The following is a 23,525-nucleotide window of genomic DNA, read 5'->3' on the forward strand; positions in this document are numbered from 1 at the left end:
AAGGTCTCACTAGATCCTAGATTATTACCCTTACAGAATGCGTTTTTACAAGGAAATTTAAACAATAACTTTATATGGATCGCATCTTGATTAATGAGCCTTTTAAACACATCACTAGAAAAATTAGGATGTAATATGCCATTTGTTATAAGATTTCTTTCAAAACAACCAAACTCTAAACCAAATCGTTGTATCTATGAACTGGGTTAGTTGTTGTTTCAATCAACCCGCATACAAATATAGTCAAGCTTAATTTTTTAACGGGGTACCTTGGAATCGTAAACAATGAACAACTTTGAGAGTTGTAAGCCAAAGAAAGACCCACAATATCGAATTCCCAGCCTATCAACTATAAAAAAGGACTTCAGGTTACTAATGGATGCTGTTTATGACTTGAACAGAGTAAAGCTGTTCTGTCATTCAGATAGAAGTGCATTTGAATACTACGATGTACAATGAGCACATTGGTTTTTAAACATTATTTCGAATGTATCACTAAAGAACTTGGAAATCACAGCAAACTTCTAATCTATCTTCTGTACCAAGTCAGGAATATAACAATTGTTTTCCATTTGTTAGATGTGTTTGAGCGTTTGATTTTGCCATTTAATTATGGACTTTCCGTTTTGAATCTTCCTCGGAGTTCGGTATTTTTGTGATTTTACTTTTTGTTACAGACAATGAAAATATCTCATCTTTATACTGGATACATAAACTATACAACATTCCTTATAAGAATGTCTATAGATGGGTCGTCACATTTTTCCTCGTCATGGGTTACAATCCGTTCCACTCATCTGTAACCTTAGCAGATTAAGACATAATTTGTGTATACATCGTTGTGCCACTTAGGGACTAATTAAAGTCACGCCCCTCCGACTCCATAATTTTTTGACCAATGACAGCACTTGTACGATCTTTTTTTAGGAGGAGAACAAATGACTGTATTCAGTTTTTACAAATTTCGTGAAGCAGAAACCGCAAATATCTGTATCTCATTCAAACATTTGCACATGGTCCAATAACTTCACTTAATTGTTTGATAACTTTAAAAGTGTCATTAAATACCATTATATGTTTTTTGGGTAAAGGTTCATGGCACAATTTGCACGTGGCTATTATTTAATCACATTTGTTTTACATTTAGACGTGATAATCTTAAATGAGTATTTGATGCAATGCAGCCATTTGCAACTGCGACCAATAGCAATAAAGATATCGAAAATCTTCGATCACAATCTTTACAATTTTTCAGTATTATCAAAATCTTTCTTTTAAATTATCAGATCGACTACATCGTTTTTTCTACAAAATCAAAAACCTTGTATTTAGTCATTGAAAATATTACTTTGTGAACAACAACAACAAATTCACGGAAAATGATAAAATCGAAATGCTATACTTTTTGATCGACAATATATTTGTTAAGTTTGGTGGATTGATATATCAGGTTAGGATTTTCAAAAATTTTTGTCCCGAGCACCTTTGAAGAGCTATTCATTCTCGAAATGCTCTTCTTGTGTAGTGGTAATTTGTATCGTTAATGTTATTAGTACAATGTTTCAATACTTTTGCTGGTTTAGTTTGTCCCAAAGATAAATCTATATCAGCAGCCAATTCTCCAGTGTTGGTCTGAAATTACGCAAACTGTTTTAATGTTGTTTTTTTTTTATCAAGGAACAAACTAATGTTTGCGATAAAAATCGTTGCAAATTTGCCAATTGTGGATCTTCTCTTATTTAAATACACCAATGAAACATTGAAAATCTTGAAATTAAATTGCCGCAAAGAGAGACAGAAGGGGCGAAACGCGAAATGAAGGGTCCGCGAAAAGAAATTGGTTAACAGTATGTCATTCTTGTTCAGGTTTGACAATACGTAGTGTCATTTTTGTTTTGTCAGTTTTTTAAATGTTTGAACTCAAGCGTTACTGAAAAATTATTTGTTGAAATATTCATGTGGTGCAGTAAAATGTGAAACCAGGATGCTATTTTAGGCTGTTTTTTTCCTTTAGTTCAAACTCCCACGTAAGTACTTTCACTTAACAATTATTAACCTTGATCTGATAGCTTTTTCGAAAACAAAATCCTTCTTAGGGAATGTACCGATAAGAAGAACAAGACTTGGAATATTTTATCAATTGAAAGAAATATAATCCATATACAGGACTTGTGGGATTTCTACAATTATAGAAAATAAGTAATGTCTGTTATCTTAAGGAGGCTCGAAGCTATAAACACTTTATATAAGAAATTCCTGAAAAATTGATATTTTAGCCCTTAAAGTGAGTGGATCGAAATAATGAAATAAAATAAGGGGGTCACCATTCATTAAAGCGTTTAATAGGCCACCGAAATAAGGGCTTTTTTGCTGTTTTACAAAGAAATAATAGGGAAAATTGTGTGTTGACATACATATTTATATAAAATTGTGTTTAAATTTGTTAAACAACAAGCACAAGTATAGTTTTATATGTTCAGCTAAATAAATATATAGGTCATCGTTGATTTAAGAAAGATAAATCACATTCTTAATCCAGTTATCCATATTTGGCGGAAAAAGACTAATAGGGAAAATATCACTTGCATTACCTTGATCCTAAAAAACTAAATTACATATTTCCATCAAACTTTATATTCTAAGATAATATAAGTGAAGTTCAGAAAAAAGCAAAAAAAAAAAAAAAAAAAAAAATGGGGGTTACCGATCTTTTAAGAGAGATAAATCACTAATAAGATGAAACCATGGCAACAAAAAAAATGGCTATTTTTGATAAAATTTAACGTTTTTCCCCTTGTTTAGCCAAAACTTTATGAAATGATAACCTCATTTTGGTTTACAATACCCCGAAGTGATATGCAGGCCAACATTGAATTTCAGGTCATATGGTCAAATCGTAAGGTCAAAGGTCAAGGTCATGGCATTCATAAATTAGTGTTAATTCATACATTTTGAAGTGTTATTTTATTGAGATCATTTGATAAGTAAATCAAAGTTTACAGATATACTTTAATACATTATGTAAACCAAGAAGTGAAAGGTAGAACTGAATGATTATATAATTCAATTGTCAAAGTCGCCAGTGTTAAAATAGTCAAACTTGGATTGTAGGGAACAATCTAGATGATTTTAAATTTTAAATATTTAGAAGGAAAAGTACCAAACCTTTATAGAATATGACCTACTGAGAAACATGCTCCTTATTAGATCTAATGTCAATAAGACATACAACTAGATGATTAGATAGATTAACAAAATTGATTTCCCCTCTTTTCCTCCAAGTATCATATGAAAAACCTCAAACATCAATTATCAAAAAATAAAATAGGTGCGTAATGACATTTGGAATTATCATTAGTAAATCAAAGTTTACAAATATACTTTAAAACATTATGTAAACCAAGAAGTGAAAGGTAGAACTGAATGATAATATAATTCAATTGTCAAAGTCGCAATTGTTAAAGTAGTCCAACTTGGATTGATGGGAACAATCTTGATCATTTTAAATTCCAAATATTTAGAAGGAAACGTACCAAACCTTTATAGATTATGACCTACTAGGAAACATGCTCCTTGTTACATCTAATGCCAATAAGACATACAACCTGATGATTAGATAGATAAACCAAATTTGTTTCCCCTCTATTCCTACAAGTCTTATATAAGAAACATCAAACATCAATTATCAAAAAAAAAAAATAGGTGCACAATGGCATTTGAAATATGATTCTCTGCAAACTTCATGACTTATTTTACCCTTTCTTGGTTTTGTGTGAAAAAGTTATTCAGTGCCTGTAATTCAGTGGTCGTCATTTGTTGTTGTATATCATATTTTAATTTTTTTGTTGGTGTTTTGGAATATCCGTTTCACAGATGATATCGGACATGTTCCTTGTGTCGTAACTGCAATCTCGTTCCCTTTTCACGGATGTGACCTACCGAATTAGACTATTCACCGACTTTGTAATAACATGAGCAACACGACGGGTGCCACATGTGGAGCGGGATCTGCTTACCCTTCCGGAGCACCTGAACACGTGTTTTGCAAATCATGTTATGCAAATACTTGTCACAAACCAACCCGTTAATGTTACGCTTTCAAGTGATTTTATGGTCGTGACTCACTCTTGTGCTGAGATGTTAAATATTAAGTGAAAAATCCTCAATAGATAAATGATCGCTAGAAACTCAAAAAAGAAATACTTACATTACAGTATATTTCCTTTGTTTACAAAATATTACGTACATTTTACGCATATTTCCTGGTCCTTTTTTTTAGTTTAAAACAAGTGTGAAACTGCTTCATAAGCTACTAAAATGAAGATCGTGTTCTATTATTTTCGATCTGCGTTTCAGTATTCCAAAAAAAGCATCCCACGTGTCCGATTATTATGAATAATATTGTCTTTGTCTTTTTTCAGTTTCACTGGCAAGAACATGCTATTTTCCCCAAAACGGAAGTGCATTTGCAACAATGAAAATTGCAATAATGAATTTTATATTTTTTTAGAATTACAGTTTTCAATTACAAGACTCTTTGGTAATATATTCAAATGAAATAGATTATTTATAATCATCAAAATTAATTGTTATTGCCAATAGGTATGACTTACGATATCATTGTTCAACTTTCTGCGTAGTATGCGCGAAAATTTAAACCCGCAAGCCCCCTTAAGATTAGATTAAATCAATAATCTGTTTTACTTTTGAAATGTAAAAGATACGAAATACACATTACTGTACGATATATATCATACCTACTAACGAAATACAAGAAGGAAGATATATAAGTATTCAGGACAAAGACAGATTGCACGACAATTGTTCATATCACGATCAAAGCCACAGCAAGACTAATGAGGAAAAACGAACCATGGGAGAATTGAAAAACATAGCCAAAACAACAAGTTATTTATGGCTAAATGCTTATAAAACTCATGAAGATGTAAACAGGCTAGACTTTGTCTCTGAATAAAGGATTTGAACGTAGCAAAACTTTTTTGACAGACATAGTTTAAGCTGATTATCATCCGAAGAACCTTACGCACACATTACCTTTAACTCTATTGTATACCACACTGTTAGTCATTTACTTATTTCAATAAAATTGCCATGCCTCACCTAAGAGCAGTAGCAACCACGATGATGACCTCGACCACCACTATGACTACCAGCTTATCCTCAACTTTTTGAAAACGCATTTAAATCTTTTTGCGGTTATATGTACTTAGCAATAAACTGTAATGAAAACAAATGATGGATAAATAAAGAGACAACGAGAAGGAATATGTAGCTGCGAAGAGTTAGAAACATTGTTGGTACGACGAAACAATACTTGAAAGGTTATGCAACTTTTTTAAATAAAACGACTGTATTTTTTCAATGAAGAACCCCTTTCTTCAATAGCCTTCCTGCTAGCAACAAACGTTTGTCATGGGACGGTTCAATGAAAACACCAGCGTTGAGAGAAACATTAATGTGATTTTTTTTCTTTTAGTCTGCCATTGTGCAACAGAAAAAAAGTGAATTATAAAACAAAATCAGAAACAAATAAAAACTAAATAAATAGCAAATAATAAATTAAGCGTAACAAAACGCAATCTGTCCAATAGCTATATTCCAGAATTCCACATAATCGTCAAATTTTGCTAGGCAATTATAACCGTGTCTCTGTTATGTATTGATGAATGCGGTGCTGAAAAAATAAAAACAAGAATAAAAAACCCTCAAAATACATAAAAAAGCAAATATAAAAAAGAAAACAATCAAATCTAATAAACGGTTCTTTGTGTACGATTTGCAAGCGTTTAATATAAGCAGGTGGTATGTTTTTTTCTATTGAAGTGAGCTATACACCTCAGTTACCCAAAACGTAGATATAAATACCTTCTTTTAGGAAGCGACAATTGTACCTAATTTCAGCAAAATGTTCTCTGAAATTTACGCATCGAAATGATAATAATCAAAAGACTGTTGTCACATAGTTTAGTTAGAAATCGCTCAACAAAGTCAGTATCGAGGACAGGATCAAGGTAGGAAGCAAACATTCCACTTTCGGAAGTAACCTGTAAATAAGCTTAACTGGGATATATAAGATGGAAGCATTCATTTAAATGTGGGTTTATGAGTGACGGGACATCACCAATAAATCTGAGAGTGAAATTAAAGCAGTTTGCAAGATGCTCCAAACACAGGTTTAACCAGAAGAATAATAGAAATGTATATTTATCCTTCTTATTCTCTTTGCGCTTCATTAATAATAACTGTTTACCGTCCGACCACAACTCAAAAAACAGAAAACAAAATTACTTTACAAATATCTTGATTGATATCTAGAAACTGATGATCACATAATGTCAGTATGTCGTGAACACAACCCCGTCCACCCTTTTGCTTTTTCAGTAGTGCATGCATTTATACTGTAAATTCAGAAATTATTGCGTGCATTTATTATTGCGATTTTGTCATTTTAGACTAAAATTCGATTTTAATTTTTGCGATATTGAGAAAAATCCTGTTTAATTCATATAAAAAATTTCAAAATGCGAGTTTAAATTATTGCGATTATAACCCTGTCGCATTTTTCGCAATAATAAAAACATCGCAATAATTTCTGAATTTACAGTACTGTGGATTCATTTATTTCCGTGGGTACCAATTTTCGTGGATGAGGAAAATTTGCATGTTCGTGGATATTCAATTTCGTGGTTTTACTAAAGTCTGCGTACACGAAATCCACGAAAGTTGAATGAAGGTCATTATGAACTCGTTGATTATTATAAAATATCCGTTTTTCAGATGCTCACATACTGTCAGTATGTCGTTAACACAACCCCGTCCACCTTTTGGCTTTGGACACAACCGAATACGACATATTGGTTTATTTAAACTGGCCATTAGAAATACAACAGATTTCGTTAGATGTGCAGCAACCGCTTACATTTCCAAAGCACATGTGATAATCCCTAATTATTGTCATAGTTGTTGAAGTCTCTTTTACTTTTAAAATTCACTGTGTATTTTTCGGGATTTTTTGTATGAGTCCTAATAATCCTCCGTCCAGAAAAAATAAAGATTTTGAAATTAAGTTTAATCGATTGCTTCTAAATTAATAATGGTCTAGTTTTAAAGAGTCATTTAAGTATCCGATCAGTATGCTATGGTACCACCGGTTATGACACATCATATAAAATTGAAGGAGTAATACAACGTGTGTCATTGAGTAGATCATTTGACTGTGTCCTGAAATTATTGTTTTACACCAGATTATCGTTGTCTGGTTTATTTTTGTTTTTCTGAAATTGTCTGTATTCAGAACTATTGTTGTTGATTAGATCTCAGTATTTTTTTATGTCAGGAGTTATCATTCGTCTTTTGTTTTATTTTTTCTAACACTGCTTTACATTGTTGTCAATATAATGGAATTATATGCGACTGTCATACAAGTGAGAGGGTTAGCTACCTATAAAATTAGGTTAAATCCACCATTTTCTACATAAGGAAATGCCTGTACCAAGTCAGGAATATGACAGTTGTTTTCCATTTGTTAGATGTGTTTGAGCGTTTGATTTTTCCATTTTATAAAGGACTTTCCGTTTTGAATTTTCCTTGGAGTTCGGTATTTTCGTTATTCTACTTTTTTCTGCTAACCTAATAATTCTTGGTAGTTTGCTGTTGGGATGTTTGTTTCCGGTTCATTTCGCTCACCTAGCGTTAAAAAAAAATATATGTTTAAATGATATGCACAATAAAGTCACCAAATTCTGAAATGATCAATTTTTTTTAAATGTGTCTGTAAGGTCTTAACATCCTGAAAAGTATGAATTTTGTCCCAATATATCTTAACAAATTACAATGTACCAGCATTCCTTACTATCATTTTATTTAACATATTCTGAACATTTTTAATTTGTTGTAACAAATTCTTAACATTCTGGACTGATTTTAACTCATTCTTAACATTCTAAATTTGTCTACACAGTTCTCAAGAATTTTTATATTTATAAACAAATGTATAAAACCGTTTGATATATTCGTTGTTAGTACTAGGTAATATCAACGAAGGACAAACCTTTCAGTGGAACCAGAATTACACAAAAAAGTAGTATATGACAGCCAAAAACACATAACTCAATGCACATCAAAGGTGTTATTGATTCAATCCCACGAAAAAACCATGTGAAGAAGTTTAATTTGTATTCCACAACTAAATCTATATTTTGGTTAAAATAAAGAATCAATAATTTACTTGTTCATGAAAAAAGCGTATTCAATACCTGACAGAATTTTAGAGTGAATTTATAATAACCTTACTTAAAGTGTAAAATAACGTTACGAACAGAAATTGAAAAACACAAATGTGTCATCCATTGTCATTTCAAAATTGGGACGTGTGGTACGGAGTAAAAGCTGGGTTACAGTCGTTCTGAAAATTGAAATAATTCTATATTGTATTCATTAACATTTTTATAAATTTTATGATTCTGCTTATTCAGGGTTGTATATGAACTTTATTAATAGAAGCTTTCCTAGGAGGTAAATGTGTATTCTAATTTCAGGTTCATAGTTAATAAATAGGAATATAAGCTTGCCTATAATACCACGGACATGGAAGTATTATACATAGAGTTAATGATTTTTTTCTTTTTTTCGGCAGTATCCAACCAATAGTTGTAGCTATCTTAGCTAGCCGCATGTAAAAGCGAACACATTTGGAAGTGATCTGCTTTTCAAATTATTCGCGTCTTCTATTTCCTTTTTCATGTCATTGGTCATCTTGAAGGTCTGTGTATTGTTTTACAGACCTTTGGTTTAATTGAGGTTTATGCTCTGAACCATGTTTCGTTTGTTGTTGTTTTTCTAATCTCTGTTTATTCGTTGATTTCTGGGGAGACGCTACATGTAGCTGATTGTTGATGTTTGATGTAGTCGTTTGTACGTTTAGTACTTTTTGGTCATTTTTGTGATCGAGGCCTGCAAACGCTTTCTTCATCACAGTTTGAATGTTTGTAATTTCAATTCTAATTGTAAAATTCATTTTCTTATAACAAGTTTATTTAAAGTTCATGTTTACTGTAGGATTGGTTGAAGTTTCAGTGCATCCTAAGGTATTATACAGACGTGCGTCATGTATGTTATTCTTGTTGATGTTTGGTGATGTTGTTGGTTCTTTGGTTTGACGATATTTAGTTTCATCATTTTAACACATTACTATCGAAAATGTGAAGGTAATTATGAACTTGTATTCAATATATTGTACTTTATAAAATAAGTTAAAGGTCCTATCATGCCAAGGCATTTGTCAGATTTCCATCAATTGAGAATAATAAAATAACACTGTTTGTCAGCATGCTATGGACATATCAATAGTTTTCATTTAATAAAGCTAGCTCTTGTAAATGAATTTCGTCTGAAAAACACTGTATTGTTATAATTTTATTTCTTTACAGTGTCATTAAATTCTGGAATAATCAATATTTGTCTAGAAAAGATTTGAATTTTATGATATGAATCAACATTTTTAAAAGAATTAAAACTAATATAAATTTGATTCGTCCGAAGCGCTTTTGTTGATTGATCTTCATCAGAAATGCTATGCCAAATCTGAATATTTGAAAGCCGAGGATGTACAAGCACCGAAATAGTTTTGGATCTATTTAACCAAAAAGGATATAAAAATAATAGCCAAATCCATCTAAGTTCAATTGTGGTCCCTTGGTTGATTACGTTTGAATTGTCTGTTTTTGTGGACTTCTCCTTTTTAAATTTACATTGGAGTTAGGTGTTCATGTTTTTGTATGCCTGAGGGGGTTGAAACCTGACCTAGCATAGCTTAAAATTCCTTTAATGCTCTGATAATGTGTGTACCTTAATATCTTTAACACTGCCTTTGCTGGCTTAATAACATTTTTGAATGAAAATAAAAAAATAAAGATTGGTAAGTATGAATTTATCAAAACTTGTCATATTTCAACATTTTATTGTTAATAAAACATTCATTAAATTTCAAACAAAAAGGGGCCGTTTCAGAATAATATGACTGTGTAACGAAGTTTAAATTAACGAACCCTATATGATTAACCACTGTCTCAAAGTTAAGAATTTAGCGATTTTGATGTTTTCTCTATCGCGACATTTTATACGAATCTGTTTTTTTTTTTGGTATAGCGGTTGACCAAGTCCCGCTTTGCCGAGAGTTCAAGACATCCCCTTATTTGATGTGTTTTCAATGAAGATTATTTCTAAGTAAATAAACTACCAAACCTTTTTTTAAGATACCAAAACAGTAAACAATTTCAGTATATCAGTCAATTAAGATTGCATAATTTATAGCTTAGACGATGTTTGTATTGTTGTTTGTCATTTCGTCGTTTTTGGTTTAGCCATGGCGTTGTCAGTTTGTCTATGACTAATGAGTTTGAAAGTCCGTTTGATATTTTCCGGTTGGCTTTTGTAATATAAAAACATCTACAATAATACAAATGTCGGTTACTAATCGAAACAGAGACGCATGGTATCTCTTACATAATTCTTGATTATAAATGTGAAACTTGTGAAATGTTGATTTAAGTCGTTCTCCTGCTCAACCCTGCTGAAATTGTTTTGGGTTTTGAGTTAGAACAATATCAGAATTAAAAGTTCACATCGAGAGTAAATGTTATGTCTTAGGAAAGTCAATGTGAAGGATATGAGTAGTTTAAATATACATAGTAAATACAAACCTTTTCTTGAAATAGATAGACATATAACAAACATCAAGACCATGCAAACGCCAAAGATTATGAAATATTCTTTATCTGAAATAAATATTATAATTGTAAAAACAAGGAAAATAACAAAAATACCGAATTCCAAGGAAAATTCTACACGGAAAGACCATTATCAAATGGCAAAATTAAAAGCTCAAACACATTAAACGAATGGAAAACAACTGTCATATTCCTGACGTGGTACAGACATTTTCTTATGTGGAAAATAGTGGATTAAACCTGGTTTTATAGCTAGTGAAGCCCCTCACTTGTATGACAGTCGCATATAATTCCATTATATTGACAACAACGTGTGAGAAAAACAAACAGACATAATAGGTAAAAAAATCAAAAAATGGGATAGAGCAGTCAACATTGATTTATTATCTTATCTACTATGAAATAAGGTATATATCTAATGAATTAGAAAAAGTTGAAATTATTAGATTTACATATATCATAAAGGCTGGTATAAGAGTGAGATATTTTAGTTAAGAGATACTTGAACTTTTCAAGGATAGTCACAAAAATATCTGATTATAAATGCTTCGTACTTACAAATTTTACATCTTAGTGTCATTTTCAATTATCTTATTATTAAAAAACTATGACATAAGAATTGCAATCGAAGCTGTCAATGTTTACTACAAATCGTGTAAGTGTAGATGTCAAATTTACAGAGATTGGAGTAAAAAAAATATATTGCAGAAAACTAATTTGTGTGAAACCGATTGCGTCGGTGGATTATTACCTCCTTCAATGCATGAATCAATAGTCTTCAGATTTCGAAGTAACAGCCATTTGCCAATTATATATAGACGGGTTTTTGAGTAAAAGGGCCACTTGTGAGACTATACATTTGATATTTATAATAAGCCACCGTTACATTCTCCTTCAACAGTTGTAATAATGTAATAGTGGATTGTTATAATTTCTATTAACTTTGATTGAATATTGTTTTGTGTTGAACTGAGATTTTCTGACATATGATGACATAGGACTTGCAATATTGCCTGCCAAACAATGCACCAAAAACATCAGTATTTCCAAAAAAAAGATCATTAACGATTAAGTTCACCTGGCTTATTTTGTACCAGGAAAAAGATTTAAAACAAGGCTTTTATGAATTAAATGCATAAATAGACATTTTATTTGTTATTAAGTTGAATGAAAAGAGCTGTGTTGCATTACAGACAAGATACTAATCGGCACATGTAACTGTAAATGTACATAGAAAAGGAGCATTTTAAAGTGTAACAAACCAGCTTATGGTGAAAATTGTCCGTTAAATATGAATGATGCCGAAAAACGACGGATGCCACATGTGGAGCAGAATCTGCTTATCATTCCGGAGCAGTTGAGATCACATTCAGTTTTTGATGCGTGTTCGTGTTGCTCAATTTTTAGTAATCTATCTTGTGTTTTGGTCGTTTTTCATGTTTTGACATGGCTTTGACAATTTGTTTTCGACTTATGCATTTGTGAGTTTGATTATCCTTTTGTTATCTTTTGCCACTGTTTTAAATTCTTTTAATACTAATCACGAAGAGACCCTATGTTTATGTGAGAATCAAATTTAAACTATGGATGTAAGCTCACCTTTGCAACTATTTTCTAGCAATCCACTCACATAGGGAATAATAACGACGAATAATCAATATTATACCAGGTAAAAGTTTTGTAGCTCAAACGAAAAAATTTCCAATTTAAGAACAATAAAAAGGCAATCAAGTCGACTGTGAAATAATTTCTAAATAGTAATTCTTTCAAAAGAAAGAAAAAAATAAATAACGGACCGTGGTTTATGGATTCGAAAAATAACATCGTTTGTCAAATAATTTGGTTTACAATAAATAATTCATCGAACTATATATCATCACAAATATCCTGTTGACTTATAAATAACACGAATCCTTCAAGAATATATATTTACATTTTTTTTGCAATAATAAACATGTTTCGTTACTACTTTTATTTAAAAAATGTTTTGGTCTTATTTTTTGTTTTTGAATAAGCAGAATTTGTTTTTTTCATGTAAAAAAAAATGTGTAAAAGATAACATTTAAACTTGAATTAAAATCTGAAAACCACAACGCTAGGTTAAAAACCCAATGGAACGACTGGAAAACAACTCTCATCTTTCGGATTTTATACTTGCATTATAAAGTATGATATATGATTTTTTGTCTTTTCTGTAATGACAGTCCACACTTGTACTATATTTTCTTGCCCGCGTCTGACTAAATCTAGTACAACATGCGTTTTGTACGTAGTAAAGAATCATCTTATATCAGCTTTCTTGAACTTTTATATCAATTGTACTTTCTTTTTTAATTGCAACTTAGCCAAATATATGATGAAACCATTAAGTCTGTTGAAGACAGAATGCCTCCAAAGATAAAATGCTCTTACCAAATGAAATTAAATGAGAACAGTCTACGCTCGAGGCGACGACACAACAGAAATTAAAATCGCTTTTTTGCTGAACGCAGATTTGTATCGCCAGTTAATAACATTTTTTTGACGCCAAACATCAACACGATTTTTCAATCCAACAAAGATATATCAATTTTTTACGAGTAATAGTTTTCTGGTTTGGATGTAGAAAGAAACTTATAGTTTACATGAATTACCATAGTAGCAATATGAACTACACATGCAACACCTCCCACACCAATTTTCCCTTGTATAACCTCTTGCAGCTTAAATAAAAAAAACAAACAAACAAACACAGGATAAATTGTATTCTCTTACCAATACATTTCTAGGAATGTCAAAAGAAAACACGCAGATACCCTGTATATTTGATATAAGGTTAGTGGGCGTGTGTTTTTAATATACGGACAGTAGCAGTCCCTTTATAAAGGCAACATGACATTGAAGAAAGATCTTACATGTTTTGCCCAAACAACAGATGACGGAATTGATGATGAACGACAGAAAATAAATGCAGAAAACAAATCAAAGCTAACAAGTTGTTATTGTTGGCATTTGTTTTTTATAGACCAATGCACGTAGGTTCTTAATATTGAAGACTTTATCACTTTGATATGCCAGTAGTCTAAATGCCACATGTTTAGATATCGGTAAGATACATTCGTTATACAGTGTGCTAGTTACCTAATTTGATATATGGAGTCAGTGAATTCCATATGGGGTTCGTTCGCTCTCACCCATGGAATTTACCGACCCCATATATAAGTTAATTTAAAAGTTTGAGATAATATTGAATTCTAAATATATGTTGAAGCATATGAATTTCACAATTTAATAATCATTATTCATTAATTGAATGAAAATAAGTAAACCATATATTTTTACTTTATACTACACTCTTTTATTGATTGGAACAATTGTAGATTTCACAGACTATAAGAAGTCATTGTTTATCACCGATGATAAAGATCATACAATTCCTAAATGCCACTTCAAAAGTCCTTTTAAATACTAAATTTGTAGAAAACATATATCGTAAATCAACCTTAAGTGAGTATTGGATACAAAATAAATTATTGAAAATGTCATGAAATTAACTTTGAGAAAAAGTTCTGGAGATCTATAACTATTCAAAATAAATCGGACAACTGAATAACAAACGGAGATTTTAACAAATATTTCATGTATTTGAAGAAGAATTCATATACGGTTACAAACTACTGAAATAAATATGACAACGGAAAAAAAAAAAAAAACTGTTTAGGAGACTTGTCAACTCTAACCTGAATATATATTTTATTTAAAGATTTGAGAAGGTCTTTATTTCCAACATGTAAAAATATAACTAATTTGACATGTTTGATGAGTATTCTAGATTATCTATCTTCATTACTGACGGACTTTAGAAACGCAACACGCATTTCGGTATTTCTTTTACCAAATCATGATTGATCCTCATAGAACTACTATTCATGCTTTTCATACTTCTTTATGTTTAAAAAAATTTAATACATGACTTACTTGAGGTTATTGAACATACCGGATTTTGAAGTCGCACGAATTTCTTAAAGCGAAATTTGAAACCCATAAATGAATTTTTTAAGGTTTTTTTTTCGTGAAACAATTCTTTCAATCCATACCCACACTTATTTAAAAACATTAAAAACATGTTGTATCTCCATATTGCCGAGACTGAGCAACGAAAATCTAAATGAGGCCATAAGAATATTGCAGGTAAAAATACGTGAACGTACTGTTTCCATACAATTTCACATCAGAAACTCGTCTTACTGTCCAAACAACAACGGAACAGGCAGACGGGATTTGTTGATGACCATCAACGACCAGATCGATATGTGGTGACAACGCCATGTCAACATGTTTACAGTCAAAACGTCAACTGCTAATCAAGTCGCCGAATGCCATGACAGACAGATTCATGCCAAAAATGTTTCCCATATACTGAAATGCCAAATAATCGACTGCACAAAAACTTTAAAGCCCTAAATTTTAAACTGCTTAATTGCCAAAAACACACTGTAATACAGAGGTAAAATCAGAAGGTACAAAAAAGAACTCAAAACATGCTCAACAAAATTGGTTGACTTTTCTGAAAATCATTTTGGCGTTGGTTACAGGCAATCATTGCCTAAGACGGTGACACGTCCATTGAAAAGGGAAAAACCAGGGTTTTAGTGCATACCAAATGATTTGAACATTAAAAATTTCGTCATCAATTCAACTTTCGAACTGCAAACTTTTTTTAGACAATAAAGAAATGAATGAAATTTTTGATTATACATTTATTTTACAAAAATTGCATATTTCAAAATGGGAAAACAAAAAATAATCTAGTGTTGCGTTTTTAAAGTCCGTCAGTATATTTGTTTGTTGGACATGAAGAATGACTTTAATAGGAATTAACATTATACCCCTTTCGATATTATAAAAACACTGACAATATTGATAGTTGTTTCCCTACATGACTAATCGTAAAACTTGTGATTTGGCATATATTTTAATGATACATTCTTGAGTTGTGGACACTTAAATCAAGGAATAATGTTGAAACTCATTTTGGAACTATTTATGTATTTAATTTTGAAAGATAATCAAATATACACTTAAAAGTACTTACCGTCCTTAAATATTGTCATGAAAATTTCTAAAAGAAAATTGTATATCAAAATATAAACTGCTTCCCACATTTCCTATGCAATTCTGTCGTATTTACAGGTCTAGAATTAGTCTTAGATGCATGATATTTTTATTAGTTATTACTGGCTTTGAACTAGCTGTCAGTAACTGCGAATACTCTCAGATCTGTACTTAGTGTCTTATTGTTGTTGGGATGTACAAGTACCCGTCCACGTCCACTTTGTGGTTTTGTTAAATGTATTTCTATTTGTATCCATCTGATGAGTTAAGGCAGGAGCCTGTAATTTAGTGGTTGTCGTTTATTGCTGTTTCTTATATTTGTTTTTCGTTTATTGTTTTGTATAGTTTGTTCATATATTGTACTGTTACACCACTGTCTCTGGTTAGGGGGAGGGTTCCGCGCCTTCAAACTAGTTTAACCCCGCCACATTCTTTATATGCCTGTCCCAAGTCAGAAGCCTATAGTTCAGTGGTTGTCGTTGATTAATGTTTGTCATATTTTTTTTTCGTAAATTATCCTGTTATAAACTAGGCCGTCAGTTTTTTCGATTGAAATGTTTTACATTTGTCATTTCGTGGCCTTTTATAGCTGACTATGCGATATGGGCTTTGCTCATTGTTGAAGATCGTACAGTCACCTATAGTTGTTAATTTCTGTGCAATTTGGTCTATTGTGGAGAGTTATCTCATTGGATTGGAAATCATATCACATCTTCTTTTTATATTTGTTGGTAAGCTGCAAGGGGTATATTTTTATTTACTTTCCTTTTTAAGTTAAAATATAAAAAAAGTCCAAAGTGAATTTCTATGCATTTTTATTAAATATTTGTTTATACTTTTAAATAAAACAATATAATTTTTTTATTGTTTTTTTTCTTGTCACAATGATGTAGAATTTCTTCGATGTGCTTGCGTCAGATAAGTTGTATTAATTGTGTCTGGATCATGGATTCAAAATTAGATAGTCATATCTAATAAATAAAAGTTTACTAAGCCTATGTTCGAATAGGTCGAATCATTCGAAGCTTGTAAAATCAAAATAAGTTCTTTCTTATGACGTTGACTGTATCTCAGTGTGATTGCTTACTGTGACATTAAGATGAAGAACACCATTAAGAGGGTTCCAAATGCAAAACTGCCTCAAATATCCGTACATTATTGTTGTTTTTGTCTATGACATAAAGTACATAATTGACGAAATTTTGTATTTAGGTAAAATAAACATAAGATAAGATTTTTTTGTTTTTTGGAGAAAAAAAACATATATCACTAGGACGACAAGAGTGTGTTTTCAAGTGAACTGAATCAAATTTTATGACTCTGGTTGCATTTTGATAGTGTTCGTTGACATTGGCAAAATAATGGACTATAAATAATTGTCATACAGGGGGAGGTTTTTATGGACTTCCTATTTTGAATATGCCTTGTAGTACAGTATTTTTTGTTAAATTCTTTTATACTGTTTTGTCTAATTCATCACTGCGCGTTATCAAATTTTGTAAACACATACATGAAATAATTCCCACACACAGCGATGACTTTTGAAATTGAGATTTTTTTGGAAAAGACAAAAATTATAAAAATGAAAATACAAAAATTAAATAATGGAAAAACTAAAGTTAAATAACTTACAGATGTATTCGTCATTCTTATAGATTTTCTTTAATCGCTTTTTCTTTTTTCTTTGAGTACATCGTATCAAGGCAGATGACGTAATCCGATTGAGTGTTTGTTTTTGCATTGTCGATGATTTTGGTAAAATAATAAAAATATTGTGCCTTTGTCTTGGTCAAACAGAAAAAGGTATATTACCTGTTTTTATGACTGTAACATTAACAATTGCCGCGTTTCTGTTTGTGCCATGATAACATTTCCAAGGTCCATTGATTTTGCTGTCTACATGCCTTTGAATTACAAGGATAGTTGTGTTTGTTTGTCGATCCTGCGTAATAACATTATGTGAAGAATGACATTCTTGGACTGGTATAGGGCTTACACAGTATCCTTGTTCTTCGTTTTCAGGATTGAAAAAGTAAAATTTCCACCACAACTTGCTAACTTTACATTTGAAAGTTTTTTTTCCTCTTTAGCTTCCCACGTCAAACAGACATGGATGTCAAAAGAGAAAATGACTGAAAAAGAATATACAATGACGTTTGTTATTGAAAGAAGTGAAAAAAATACTTAGGTCAAGCCAGATTCGAAAATGTATTACAGCTGCAAATAGCAATTTGTCTTATCTATAAAAGCATGAAAAAATTACAGAATTTATTCGTGAACACAGATTTTTTTTAATGCAAAAAGGAAGGTGTGGTAAGATTGTCAATGAGACAGAATTCCACAAAAGACCAACTGACGTAGATTTATGCATCTAAAGGTCACCCTACGATCTTAAGCAATGCAAAAAACACAAACCGTGTAGTAATCTAACACGCCTGATACAATTACTTGTCATCTGTGTTTGAACGAAGAAATTATAGCAAAGGAAAAACGGCATGCATCAGACTGTATGACAAAATAAGCTGTCAAGCTAAGAAATTTATCAGGACGAGTTTTGACAGAGGTGGATGTTCGAGCGAGTATATTGATTCCAATTCTCTTTGAGGATCGCAAAAAAGAAGGCCCGCGTAACGTTATAGCTGTAATTACTTGGAAAGAAGAGCACGGTTAAAAACTGGGAATTATAGACAGAGTATTACGCGGAGTCTACAGCAAGAACCAGTCTATACTGTCTGACAGTAATTTTATTCCTACTTAATCTGTAAATTTTGACGATGAATTATCTGTAAGGTAAGCTGTTATTAAAATTTCTTTGTGTGGTGGTTAGGGTTTCACAAAACGTAGTTGTAGCGCTAGTGGTAAGACTAGATGTTACACTAAATGTTGTCTTTATTAAAAAAATTGGGACAAATCAATAACAGTCGCTGTCATCCAAACATTACATGTAGTAACAAATAATTATCTACTTCAATGCTTGTATTTGCTGTAAATAATTTAGTATAGAAAGCTTTAACTGTTTAAGTTTCATACTATTTAATAATTCAATAAACATATCTGTTAAATAATCATTCATTCTTTGAACTTTCAGTTTTGTAAATGCCTTATCAAAATGCCTTACAATCTTTCAGGCATTTGATAAATTACAGGAAAACAATAGTCAATTCATAAAATGCCTGAATCGCAAAGGAATTTGCAAAAATGCATAAAAATTCAGTCATTTTACAAAATGCCTCAATTGAGAAAATGCATGTAACATATATAAACAGAGTATACTTACATGAATTATTTACATCATGATCTTTAGTTACCAAATCACGATAATATAATGCACTTACATTTCATACATATACTTGATATGCAAAATATATGTAGACAAATCCTCCCTTTGGATGGTAGCAAAACGTGTATCTTGAAAATAATTTATACAAACATCTGCACATCTAACGTGTCTTGTCCCTTCGAGTGTTAGTCTAAATATTTGCGTTTACTAGAGGATAAATTCATATGGGATAAACAAAATTCGATTCCAATTTAAAATGCACAAACTTTAAATCAGAATACATCGGTGTATATATATTTACCTACTCGTAGTAGATAAAAATTCAATCAATATAAAATTATATTATAACAGGTATAATGATATTGTTATCTGATATGGTATATGTAAAATGAAGAGAACTCGACCAAAGGGATATTATACACACTGTATATAAACTGATGTACGAAAAAGGTTTAATAAGAAGACACAGAATACTGTGAGTAAAGAATTCATATATAATTCATAATCAACATCCTATATAATTCATCTTCAACATTATTGTTCAATTCGTAATAATAAAAGTTACGTGAAATAAGATATGACACCTTTACAATAGAAAGTTCCATTCAAATTAGCCTTTAATGAGTTATTTCTGAATTATTGTGAATTGTTTCAAAAATTAAAAGTTTGATATAATATCAAGTTATTTTGAAGATTTTCAAATGGTTTTACGGGCATAACAACTTTAATGTGCATCACTTTATATCATTTTATAAACTTTTAATCTAATGTTACTTTTTTCAATTTTGTGGTTGTTTTATTTTGAAGCGCACTTATTCTTGATATTACAATTTTCATTTTGTGAGTGTGGTAAATGCAATACTCTTCATAAGAATAAGTCGTGCACATACGAGTATGCTTGTTATGGCTATTTCAAGAGTGTTCGGAGACTTGTATATACAAAAAAATGTTTATTGACATTGTGAGAATTACTTGAAATATCTGATATATTATAAGAATACTTTGTAAGAATCACTGAATATAGCACCAAGAATATCTATCTGAAAAATTTCAAACATAAAATAAGCAGTTTTGTCTAAAAGCACTGGGGTCTGTTGTTAAACTTGTCGTTATACTAATCATATGATTAATGAGTGGTGTTATGATATTGTAATTATTATGTTTATGTATCTTAGCCTATTTTGTTTTGTGTGGCTTTATAGTTATTTTAAAATAATGTTATAATTGTGCAGTTGAACATCACTGGAACAATCATAGATACTGATGGAATGGTTAGAACTTTATATTTGACTTACATAATAATTCCGGAATGATAATAATCTACGATGCTTAATTTAAACTTCTACAATATTCTAGAAGATTCGGTGACAACTATATATACAGACACCGAAGTTAGACATTCGGACAGACATTATTATACTTGTATTCTCAGAAGCTCTTTGGAGTTGTTGGATTGACACTTTTATTTACGTTAACTACATCATACTATATTGTGAACTTATTGGACATTTTCCGTCACAGATAAGAGAAAAATTCCGGATAAAGAAAAGACAAAGGATAGGACATACGTTTTAACAGTTAAGTTGACATTTCAATTTGTTTAATCCTTCTTGTAAAATTGTATAATAAATCGTGTTGAATTTATTATTGATTTGTATCTTTTGTTGGCTACAATTTAAAGGTGATTTCTGGCTAGAACAGTCATTAAACACGGTCAGGGTTTTCTGCCTGGGACAAGAACATCCTTATTATTTAGAATAATTTATAATTTTGCAAACAGTAAATTTTGTAAAATGACTATATAATAGATATACATGATAAAACCGAAGTGGAGACTAACTACAGAATAAAAACGGATACATTACATAAAACAACTTAATCCAACATATGAAAATACACAGCCGAGTTAGCCAAAGCATTAACGCACAAAGTGACGTCACATTTTGAAACTCTAAAAAAACACACAAAGTGACATCACATTTGAATTTGTAAAAATATTTCTTAAAAATAAGACAGGATTAGGATTGATTCAAGATTAGATTTGTAATACTGACATTACATTTATTAATAACAATGAAAATTACAATACTTATCAAATTGTGGTAGTAATTAGATAATTAATTGTATTATCTAGCTATGTCGGTGTTTCTTCTGAATCAAACTGTAAACTAAATATATCGTATAAATTTCGTTGAACCAAATTAAAATCTAATACAAGAAGGGGGTGATTAATTATCTTTACCATAACACACGAATATAACAGAAAAGACGTTAAGACAAAATCCGACGAGAATAACAAATATAACATCAAAATTAAATACATGAATTTGGGATAGAAAGGTACCGTGACACGTCTTATAGCAATGAGGTTTCACACTCAGCAAAACAGTCACAATCGGGAATAAGTCACGTTCGGTAATTAAAAGATCAGACGACGTAATGACAAACCACAATCTAACACGTGGTAAAAATGTCCTTAAATATTTTGTTTTGATTGGTTCCGATTAAGGTTAATCCAAAAGTGCGCATCAACCGCAAGGTTTTAGTTTATATATAAGTAAGGACAATTTAAATATCTCAAATAACTATTAGCCTGTTATCCTAGAAGAATTTATTCACTACAACTGTGTCGATGCCATTACTGATGAAGGTTTCCACCCTAAGGGTATCACCAGTAGTCAGCACTGGAAGAAGTTGGGTATACGTCAGAGAACAATCAACTCAACGACACTTAAAACACAACTGATTTAAACGCCACACTCCAACAATATCGGATGTAGGATGATACACATCTAACTTCTACTAGTAATGATTTTTTGGTCTGAAACTGTCATGTTGATCTTAACATCAACTGAAAAGACTGAAAACAAAATGTTAAGTCTTATTATGAGTTCCATTATTTACCCGATATTTGTTTGTAGTAAGATGTACTCTTCAGACACATTTTTGCAGTTATTCCAGTACTGTTCAGTATATTTTAATTCAGTATGCTGTAACTTTGTATAGGTAAATAACAGATTCAAAATTAATATACACGTGTTCAATAGAATTAAAAATATTAAATGTTGTATATATATACGGGACGTATCTTGACTTTAAGCTGTGTGGTCACATGTTTTATTTATGCACTTATGTTACTACTGCACAATTTTTTAAGATATACTTAAAGAATTGACAATTTAGCAAACAATTACGTGGCAGATGCTGAATTCAAAATATATTCCAGAGTAAAAGCTCTAAAAATAATGCCATCTTGATTTTTATTACAGGAGATAGGTCAATATCTATAACATCACAAGATAACACATGGTAACAAGTCTTCACTTATTACAAATCTTTTTTTATATCTTGACAGACACTTTCAACGTTACAAATCATTATACAAAGATAAACCCTAACCCTACGTACATATGATTGAAATGTCCGTTGACGTTTCTTAAATTTTTATACACTACGATGTTGTTAACCTGCCCTTTTATATCAAACTTAATTTCATTGATCTGTAGTATTGTTTTGGAGTAATGACTAAGCATTTAACTTTTTTTTAAATATCTACATTTTACCTTTATAATAAATTTAATATTTAAGGACTAAGATTTAAAATGTATCATATGTATGGCATTTATTGTACATACTAAATATTCTAACGGTCGTTAGGTTTTACTATTTAGTGAATATTCACGAGTTTTATATTGCTTTGTTAATTCTGGATTTAATCAGTTTTAACAATTATAAATAAAAAAAAAATGTGACAGTAAAATATTGAAATAAAAAATTATATCATGCTTTAGCCATTAGAAAATGTTCACAATCCACGATTTGATTAAAACAAATCAGGTCTAATTCTATCATAGAAATACTTTATACTTATTTCAATAATTGTGAGTACTTTTAATTCCAATGGGAACCAATTGTGCCCCTCTTCTTGCCGACTTGTTTCTTTATTATTATGAGGCTGACTTCATACAGGAGCTTCTTAGGAAGAGAGATAAGAAGTTAGCAATATCCTTTAACTCTACGTTCCGCTATATAGATGATGTTCTCTCACTAAATAATACAAAATTTGGTGACTATGTTGAACGAATCTATCCCATCGAACTAGAGATAAAGGATACTACAGATACAGTTAAGTCTGCCTCATATCTTGACTTACATCTAGAAATTGACAATGAGGGTCGGTTGAAAACAAAACTTTACGACAAAAGAGATGATTTCAGCTTCCCAATTGTGAACTTTCCTTTTCTATGTAGCAACATTCCAGCAGCGCCTGCATACGGATTATATATCTCCCAATTGATACGATATTCCCGGGCTTGTGTTTCCTATCATGATTTCCTTGATAGAAGATTGCTGCTCACAAGGAAGCTATCAAACCAAGAGTTCCAAATAGTGAAGTTGAAGTC

This window comes from Mytilus californianus, unplaced genomic scaffold (genome assembly GCF_021869535.1).
Source record: "Mytilus californianus isolate M0D057914Y unplaced genomic scaffold, xbMytCali1.0.p SCAF_38, whole genome shotgun sequence".
Lineage (NCBI taxonomy): Eukaryota > Metazoa > Mollusca > Bivalvia > Mytilida > Mytilidae > Mytilus > Mytilus californianus.